The following is a 10,815-nucleotide window of genomic DNA, read 5'->3' on the forward strand; positions in this document are numbered from 1 at the left end:
GAAATTATGTATGTTGGTGTTGGAATGTTGTTGAATGTCGTAGGGGCTGTTTTAATTGAAATTGATGGACTGAGTTGAATTGATATTTTTGTTGTTGTAATCATGGATTATGTGATGAGAATGAAGGAATTTAATGGTTAGAGTTGGAGTTAAAATTGTTGTGGGTTGTTGTAAGGATTATAGAGATAATAATGTGATTTTTATATGATTTTTATATAATTGTGAGAGTGAGATTCTAAATGTGAATTATGGTTGTTGTTAATGAATTTGGAAGAAAACAATGCGAGTTGATAGTGTTGTTGCATTCGTTGAAGTTTCGGATAGAATATGGAATTGGCGGAATTGTTTAAATCCTTGGGTATTGATTGGAGTGGTATTGAATTATGTTGGAAATGAGAGTCTAATGTCCCAAATTGATATGGCAAGTGTTGCTGACTGATTTGGAGAATTTTGTGCACTTAATGCAATCTTTATTTATGAGAACCATCAATATATGTATATGTATAATGTGGCCGTGTATAGCCCTCAAATGTTTGGTAAAGGATGAATTAATATCGCTTAATGTTTTAGTTGTCGTCGTTATAAATTCTAGTTGGAAATAAAAATTTAATGACTCAAGAAAGATGTTGAAATTGTGTGGGCTGATTTAAGGCTTATTGTGCGTTGATGTAATTTGTATATTTTATGAGAATGATATCGTTATATTGTGGATTGTGATACAAAACATGACTTGAAAATGAGGAAAGTGAAAAGGGGGCTGCTCTCGGCTAGGGGGCTGTTTTCGGCCATAGATGGAAAAATTGTGGATTGTTGGAAATATTATGTGAATTGTTTAGAATGTTGTTAGTATGGGTTTGGGTTAGTATTTGAATGTATAAGCGTTGATGTTGGCTTGAAGGTAAGCCGTTGAATTGAATATTTGGAAAGTTGTCGAATGGTGTAAAAGAGAGCTATTAATGTTATTTTGCCTTTCGAATTGATTATCGATGTTGCTAGGTTGGTTATTGTGGTTGTTGTTGTTGATTTTGAGCGAGTTAAATTCTAGGGTTGGCCTATTTACAGGGGAAATGCTGCCGAATTTTCTGTAGAATTTAGAGTTAGTTTGGAATAAATAATTGCTTAAGTGTCTATGGTTAATATGGGATATTCGTTGGCATATTTGTAGACCTTGGGGAGCCCGAGGCGTAGATTGGGAATAACTTTAGATCGGCTAGCTTGGAGTGCGTTCGAGGTATGTAAAGCAACCTTCCTTCTTTTGGCATGCCTTAGTTTTACATATGCTAGACTAGAGCCTTAAGGAAATTCCAAATTCGAAATCCGAGCATGATATGATCCTTATATAATTCTTGGCACTCTTATGTATGATTTGATAAGAATATGAACCATTATGTCTTCGAAATAATCGTTTTCCAAATGTTGCACAAAAAGTTTGTTTAGAGAATTCCATAACTTTTGGATGCCATATCTTTCGCATAAAGGCTCGGATTGTTCCAATATTTTTATAGGAGTTTGCATGATGTATAATGAGTATGATTTCCATAGGCGGGCCCGACTCGGATCAATACCCGTTCGTGGGTCCCGCGACTTTCCTTTATGCGATTCGGAGAACTTTTGAAAGAATTTGGTATGACTATTATTCCGATTTCGAATATGATCATTTTTACTTATGTTTGAGTTTGTGATAATGATTTTGTGCATATGACAACTCACGACTCTACACGTGCATTCTGTTATCCCTTCGCCGAGTCCCGGGCCGGTTCTGTTGTCGTGCGCACTTTGATATACACCGGAGTTATGTTGTGCTTATGGTTCACCGAGCTACTCGCCAAAGAGGGTCGGGTTCCACTTATATATGATATTATGGTGTGTATGGCGTTATGCTGTGTTATGATATGTGATGGGGATTCGGAGAATTGAAATTTTTCTGGTGTGATGCTGTGTTATGGTGCCATCGACGAGCGGGCGACCATATTCTTCTGTACCTTCTGCATGACTTATATATTTTTAAAGTAAACATTTTGATACGATGGATTTGTACCTATTCTCTGTACTATTATTTCGTTTATGTCTCAGGTTTGCTTCCGTATATTCTGCTTTGCATACTCAGTACATATTTCGTACTGACCCCCTTTCTTCGGGGGCTGCGTTTCATGCCCGCAGGTACAGACGCACAGTTCGGTGATCCACCAGTTTAGGACACCCTCTCCTGCTGTTTGGAGCGCTCTTCTCATTTCAGAGCATACACTTTTGGTATATATATTTTGTTCGGTATGTATGCATATATTCGTTCAGGGGTACGGCGGGGCCCTGTCCCGCCATATGATTCGGTTGGTCTGTTTAGAGGTCTGTAGACATATTTGTGGGTGTGTGTGCCTGCTTCTATTCAGATGTGGTTGTATGACCCTATTCGCTATGGCAGCCTTGTCGGCGTGCATTTGTATATGTTTTGGGCCGTTGTGCCATTTGATAGCCTTGTCGGCTTTTGATACATTTAATAGCCTTGCCGACTTTTTGATATATATATCCGCATACGGTTGCGTTGAGATGTGTTTGAATTAGTTTGATATAGTTTGAGACGGCATATAGTATTTATGGCCGTATATGCTATTTGTGTGTGATTCGATTGAATAAGTACGTCAGGGTGCCCAACTAGGGCGCCAGTCACGGCCTACGGGGTTGGGTCGTGACAGTTGTGACTTGCTATATAGGCTTTCTTGATATCAAGATTCCTTGTCCCGGCTGACTCTTAACATATCTTACCACTCTTGTAGTTGCTTCCATATGGGACTTTTTAGGTTGCTGCAGATACTGAGATAGTGTCTGCACACTAAAGGCAAAATCAGGCCTTGTCAATGTCAAGTATAGATGCTTGCCTATGAGTCTTTGGTATGAACTCACATCTGATAATAGTGGATCTGCATTATCAATCTTCAACTGAATCATACACTCTTTACTGTTAGTCTTCAAATGGTCATCATACTCTTTTGTTGTCAACTTCACATTGATGTCAATTGGAGTACTCATTGGCTTAGTAGCTGATAATCCCAACTCAGATATAAGGCTCTGATGCATTAAAATGCCTCCTTTGGATCTAGCAAACTCTATTCCTTGAAAGTATTTTAACTCTCTTTGGTCCTTCATCTTGAATGCTTGTTGCGGTTCTTTTTTGGTTTCTTCAATCAGCTTTAAGCTATCCCCAGTTATCAACATATCATCTACATATACTAAGATGATGACAGTCCCTTTATCAGTTCTTCTTACAAACAAAGAGGGGTCCACTACAAAAAAAAAACAGCGATCAACGACAGACGAAATCCATTACTAAATAGCATATTTCCGTAGTTAAATCAATTTAGCGACAGATTAGCGATGGATTGTAGCTGTTACTATTTTGCTCATTGCTAACCTCTCAGCGACGAAAAAATCTAATCCGTTGCAAGGTTAGCGACGGATAAGTTTAGCGACGGAAAAATCTATTGCTATTTTCATCATTTTGTCGCTACGTTTGTAACAAATTTCGTCGTTCAACTTACTTTGCGACGAAACATTCTGTCGCTATCCGTCAAAAAATATTATGAGTGCCAATTAAGCCTGCTTTTGGTGTCAAATTTTTTTGTCTCTGATCCGTCGCAACATTTGTAAAATATTTTTGTTTAATATTTTAAATACACCCTATTCAAGCATATTTCACGAAAATTATTAGATACACTTAAAAATAATTGAAATTCATAAAAAATAATATTTGCAAGGTCAATGAATATAATAATTATATAGTCAAATCAAATATCCACAACAAAATAAAGTCAAAATTAAAAAGCCTAACTAATGAAGGGCTGGAGAGTTACCAGGTCCAGCTAAAATACTACACCAAGAATTAATCAATTCTTATCAAACTAGCAAATTAACATTTTAATGTGGAAAACCAAATTTAATTTTGCTCACAACTAGTATACTCCTTGAGAACCAAACACTTAGAAGAATGTAGGAGAAAAATCCTCTTCTAGGTAGCGCAGTAAGTCTGTAATTCGGCAAGCCTAAGTTACAATTTTTCCCAATACTAGTGTCGCATTCTTGGATCAGAGTCTTCAAGGGACTTGCCTGTAAATACTTGCATGGTTTGCTAGCACCTAACACAAACGAAAGTTAGTAATAGATTAGCTTCATAGGAAACAAAAGGAGATCTATCATCTGAAATGATACATCCATCTTATGACAAGCAAAGAGAAAACTGAAAGTAACTAAGTTCCGTGGATTTTGTATATCTCCAGCAGTGAAATAAATTTATAGGCAAGATTCGCAAAGACATAGAAATTGATGAAATTCGCTAGTATACATTGTACAAAAGTAAAGTTACTCAATAGCAACATAAATTAAGGACATCTAACCTATCATACATACAATTGTGCTCTGGATTCTCAATGTTTCTAAGCTACTTAGGTGACGACTTCTATAAGAAAAATTATCAACTCAATCAGACAAAAATAATGCTACATTTGTTACTTCGTTTTTAGCTGGTTGATTAACTAGGGCTGCTTATCAGGCAGATAATTAGGCTTAATGGTTTGGCTTATCGGTTATCGGCTTTTAAATGCACTAATCCACTAGCCAACGGCTGGGCTTATCAGTTGGTTTGGTATCGGGTTAGCAATTATAGGACAATTACCGGGTGGTGTATCGGCTAATTTCTTGGCATAACTAATTCACCCACTTGAACTTGTTATATTCAAATTAAAGGGAAGGAAAATATAAAACAAAGGTAATTAATCCATTTACCACAAGTACAAATCCAGAAATAAACTTAGGACAAATTGTAAACTTATAGACATAATTGGTCCTCCATACTACACCGAAGGCAAGAGAGAAAAGTGAAGACAAAACCACAGTAAAAATTGTTAAGAAACTACAGGAAGTAAATGATACTTTACAATGCTAAAAAACATATGATTGATAAATTCTTGGTACAACAGAATGTTGTTTGTTTTCTGTTCTTTTTATTTACCCATGTTAATTTAACTGTACCTAAAAATCTTAGTCCTTCTAATTCGCCCTTAAATTCACACCAAGAATACTGTAAAAACAAAATGCATATCCTATTAACTACTATTTATACTACATCAAGTCAAAGCTCCATACTACTTTTGAGTATGGAGCTAAATGGGTTAATATTGTTTCTGCTACATTGGCTTTTATAAACTTAGGGGTAAAAATGTAAGTATAATCATTCTTAATGGGTTAACGGTTTACCAAATAAGAAAATTGAGTAATCTGCCCCCGCACCGATAAACCGTTAATTAATTATTTACAACCTTGTTAAACACCAACACCCTATAGGAAATGATATCATATTCACTGATAGATTCTACCGTCGAATTTAAAATTTTAAATCACCACATTGATTCAAAATTTTCCTCTATTGTAGTGAGGCAATTATTCAGTACAAAAGGAAACTCAAAAAAATATTATTTCAAAGGAAGACATGCTTCGGCTTAGCGCATTCATTTCTAAAGGGAAAATTAATAAAACTACCACATTTCCCATTTTCTAAATCCTTATCATTTAAAAAGACCTAGCAACTGGTAAATTGAAAGTTTTAAGCCGACTCGACATAGAAGCAAAAAGAAAATTAGAACGGAGAACAACAAACAACATACACACCAAAACAGTTTGTTTAAGGATATTTCTCATCATTAAAGGACAATAAGCAAGATATAAATGGGATAGAGGGACTATGAATTTATAGTGTTATACATATAGATAAATTATCTCAAACTATAGATGACATGGATGTGAAGACGTGTTTTGAGAGTCATCTTGTCTATCTTATTAGCTTCTTCTGCTCTATGCTTTTTAAAATAAAAATATATACCAAAACAGGAAAATGAGCAAACATCAGCAACTTTATAAATGACATCACGTAGAAGAATAACACACCATGATAATTTTTACTCTGTTTCCGCGCTCCTCCTTGAGAATGCTCGAGATTTGAGAATCGCATTCCTTCATCTTCAGACGAGGAAAGTTAAGTTCCGACTGGGCCAGCCCATGATCATCTTTCAAAGATGCAACCTGCAAGATGAAGTCCAGAAAATTTACAAAGAGAGTTAGAAAGGGGGGAGGGGGATGTAAATGTGCCTGCACTTAAATACTCCCTCGAACATCAAACCAATCATACATCCAATCAAACTCTAGATTTTTTATTTTCCCTGTTTAGTGTTAAAACAAACAGAATGATTAGAGTGTTTATTAGCAAAGGCTTGCAGCAAAAAAAAATTAATAATGAAAGTATGTGCACTAATCAGCACATTCAAGACACATCTATAACCTCATGACACTAGGGGACAACAGCATGAATTCAAGAAGTATAATGATTAATTAAATCTCAGTAACAATATAACATATCTCAGTCACCTAAGGGGTGTTTTCAAACTCTAGGAAGATCCCACAGCAACATCCACATTTCAGTAATCTGTCACACCTTTTATTTCAGATTCCTTTAGCTTCCAGAGATGATAGAGAATATGACTGTATGAAGTGCTAGCCAAACATTCAAAAGATTATAAAATTGCACATTTGGCAAACACCACAGAAATAAACTATACAGCAGAAATAAATTTACATTAAGTGATGTCATCTTTGGACAACAGTATCCAAATTGCAGTAATCCATTAGCTTCCATAGATGATAGATAATACGACTCTATGAAGTGGTAGCAAAATATTCAAAAGATTATAAAATTCCATATTTGGCAAACACGCACAGAAATAAACCTATACAACAAATGTAAATTCACGTAAAGTAATAGTTGTAGATGTACTTCAAACACAAAAATTAAAAATAGTCACAATATTAGACATTGAGAATTTAGGAACAAATTCATACTGAGCAACTTGTTCACCTATAGCAGACCTCAAGAAAGGAAAATCCATATGCTTGAAACTTCAATATTGACACGAACAAGTAGTGTGAAGTAAATCAGATCTTCAGAGTTGAAGGAGATAATACTATCGTTCTCTTTGGATTTCAAAACCATAGAGTACATAGAATTTAAAATCATTAAAGTTGAGGCTCAGCCATATCTTTCCCAATTAAGACACCTTTTGAGTATTCTATAACCGACAACAAAAAATTTACAAGTCACATTGACCAATCATAGGTGGAGCTAAAAATCCATATTTTAGGGCCCTTAATCAATTGGAAAAATTCAACCATTTCAACTGACAAGAAACAGTAATCATGTACATTTTAAGCATCACAAAGTTAGTCTTTTCTAAGATAACAATTTTTTTAACTACATTATGGAACCACCAGACACAAGCAAAGAGGTAGTCACTCCAACTATTACTTTCCTGTTACACCTCAAAAATTTTCGCGTCGTTTGCGTTGTGAGTAAACTAACATAAGCTCAGAGATGTAATGGAACCCTTACAAGGTTAAGGAATACTCTTAACAAGTTTTAAGCAAATATCTAAATGTTCCGGGATCAAGAAAATCGAAGAAAATAAGTTTGTCCAAAATTTGGGAAAATTTGACAGAATTTTGGACAGAAATTTTGGGTCAACTTTAGAGAGGTATATCTCCTAGAATATGAGGAGTTACGGAATCCATAACCTATGTAAATTGAAGTTCACTGAGTCTATTTTTCCAATGCAACAAACCATTTGTCGATATCACATTGGAGTAGAAAGGTATGAACGTTTCAAAATTGGCTGGCAAAGGCTCTTAGCGACTTTCAAGGGGTATAAATACCCCCATCAACCCCATTTTTCATCATTCTACATTCTCATGAGTTCTAGAAACCTCCAAACACATCCCCTAAGCACTTATATCCCATTAGATCAAGAATTCAACAAGATTACGCTAAACTAGTTCGTGAAAAGCGATTGTTCTTGCTTCTACGTGATGTTTTGGTGAGTTTGGTCTTGAAGAAAATTGTGTGGGCTGAAGTTCTTCAAGTATAAGGTATGTTTTTCATATTGTCTCTTAAGTTAAGTTGAATTGAAGGTTTAGCAAGTCCTAAAATTGAAAATAGTTATGGAGAAAAGGTCATAAAGGGTTGTGTTGTAGCTATTGAGTTCATGGACTGTTTTGAGCATGTTGTGGTTGTGTTGTTGAGCCAAATTTCCATGTATGTGGATAATATCTAATGTTTTTGATGTTTATGAGATTATGCTCCTTAATTTGGAAGAACGGAAGTGTATATTGTTATTGTATATTGATATACTTTGGATTGTTTGGTGTATATTCTTTTTAGGGGCAGTGAAAGGAGTATTTAAGGACTTTTGTAAACTTGCTATTGTTATTGTGGGTTGTTGTATATGTTGAGGTGATTGTAGAGTAAGGGGAAATGATGCCCAAATTTCATTAACTTACTTAATAGCTTGGTTTGACCTCATAAGCATTTAACCAAATTAACCTTGGTGCGAATTATCTTGAACGTAGATTTGCAAATTCGGGAGGATAAGCGCTAAGTAGTTAAGGAGACGACAAGGTATGTTAAGGCTAACTATTTCTTTCTAAAGGCATGATTCCCTTATTGTAAACCCATACATGATATCCATAATGTCCTATATCTCAAAATTGCTAGAAACTCATAATTCTCAAGGTTCCTATGGTATTGTTGATAAAAGTTCCCTATGATGATAATGATGATGATGATGATGATTCCATTTCTAAAGATACCAAAGCTTATAGTTCTTGATGTTCTTGTGATAGTATTGAGCTTGTTCATGATTATTGATTATATTCATTGATGTTGATCTCATCTTATGATTTTGTTCTTTCAAGGTGAGATATGTTCGTGATGATAGTTCCATAATGATAATCGGAGGTTTACCGACCTTAAGTCAGTCTGATAGGTTTATAAATTTTATTTGGGCTCTCATGCATGCTTTATATATATGTATGCATTTTCCCACACCACGCCATGCTATAGTCGGCCGGGAAAGCACGTAGATGTGAACACCACTGCAGTGGGCAATTTATGATGTTACCCCGGATGCGGGATGATGACGATAACACCGAGGCTTAATGGCCGGGCAGGATACTATATACACCGAGCCTTAATGGTCGGGCAGGATACTATAAATATAACACCGAGCCTTAATGGCCGGGCATGATATTATATATATAACACCGAGCCTTAATGGCCAGGCAGGATACTATATATATAACACCGAGCCTAAACGGTCGGGCAGGATACTATATATATGTATGTATGAAAAAGATTTTTTTAAAAAGCTAAGTATGCATGACATCCGCCTTAAAAAGGCATTTAGAGGCACAGGTTGATCTCTTTTATATTATGTTATCTTCATATTTTCATTATGTTATTACTCATGCCTTACATACTCAGTACATCATTCGTACTGACGTCCCCTTTTGTTGCGGACGCTGCGTTCATGCCCGCAGGTAGACAGGGAGATGGACCAGACCCCTTGGCTGCTTCATCAGCAATATTACAGGAGCGCTCCATTCGTTCTGGAGCTACAGTTCAGCTGGTATTGTTCTTTGTGTGGGTGTGTGTGTGTGTGTGTGTATATATATATATATATATATATATATACACACACACACACACCCACACAAAGAACAATACCAGCTGAACTGGCTGCTTCATCAGCAATATTACAGGAGCGCTCCATTCGTTCTGGAGCTACAGTTCAGCTGGTATTGTTCTTTGTGTGGGTGTGTGTGTGTGTGTGCATATATATATATATATATATATATATATATATATATATATATATATATATATGCATATATATATATATATATATGTATGTATGGACATGACGGGGTGCTGTCCCATCCTTATTATGTTATGTACTCCAGTAGACAGATATGCACAGTTAGATGTTTTATGACCTTCTCGGTCCTTATTTTGTTGTATATCATTTGGGTTGGTGTCCCTTATCGCTGACGGTATTTATGAGTTAGCAAGATGGCCCACTCAGGTATGATTATATGATGAGATGTATGTATGTTTTGTGGTGCTATGTAGGCTAGCTCTGGGAGCCCATCATGACCCTCTAATTGGGTCGTGACATTTCCAATCTACACAAGAGATCCCAATTCAACAGGACAAATCTTCTTGACACATAATTTGCTATTCAAATTTCCCACAAAAATTGATAACCACTAAAGACATCACTCTTAATATAATGCACAATATAATACGTAAAAGTCTGAAATGAGATATTTAGAAACCCTAACTAATCAAAAACTGAATCTAACACAAAGAAAATATTCATAATCTAGAAAGGGATACCAAAATTAGATATGGGTTAGAAGCAAAAAAGATACTTACATATGTGTTAAGCCGGCATATGAAACTGGATAAATTACCATGCTTGTAAACTTATGAGAGTCCCAAAAAATAAAACTATTCCTTGCTTTTCTCCAAGATACAATGGAAAAATGATAATTGAGGCCTTAGTCAACGCAGTATAGAGGGGAGATGCAAGATGAAACCCTAGATTCACCGTTGCAGAAAGAAAGAGATACAGAGGCGGGCTTACTGTGAAAGAAAATAAAGTTGGGTTAAATGTTAAAAGGAGTGACCTGTGACCTAACAAAAATATCTTTAAATTCTTTTTAAAACTATTAGCGACGAATATTTTCCGTAGGAAGTATTATTAAAATATTTTCATACTTTAGTTGTGATTAGCGATAATCATACATCACTAAATCCGTCGTTACTTTTAAATAATTCGACGACAAATTTTTTATCGCTAATTCCGTAGCTGAAACGTAGGCGCCAAAGTTTAGCACTAGACTTAGCGACAAATTGTAGTTTCCGTCACTACTCCATAGCTA

At 35.6% G+C, this 10,815-nt stretch overlaps 1 long non-coding RNA gene across 1 annotated transcript; it reads right to left on the bottom strand.

Annotated features, from left to right (window-relative positions):
* Positions 1–3,741: 3,741 nt before the first annotated feature.
* Positions 3,742–10,561, bottom strand: LOC132603429 (uncharacterized). Its single transcript, XR_009568252.1, has 3 exons — positions 10,307–10,561; positions 5,932–6,066; positions 3,742–4,127 (listed from the first exon to the last, which is right to left on the bottom strand). It is a non-coding gene; the product is annotated as an uncharacterized LOC132603429 (long non-coding RNA).
* Between the last annotated feature and the right edge of the window lie 254 nt (positions 10,562–10,815).

The sequence above is a fragment of the Lycium barbarum genome, chromosome 7, assembly GCF_019175385.1.
Source record: "Lycium barbarum isolate Lr01 chromosome 7, ASM1917538v2, whole genome shotgun sequence".
In the NCBI taxonomy this organism is placed as follows: Eukaryota; Viridiplantae; Streptophyta; class Magnoliopsida; order Solanales; family Solanaceae; genus Lycium; species Lycium barbarum.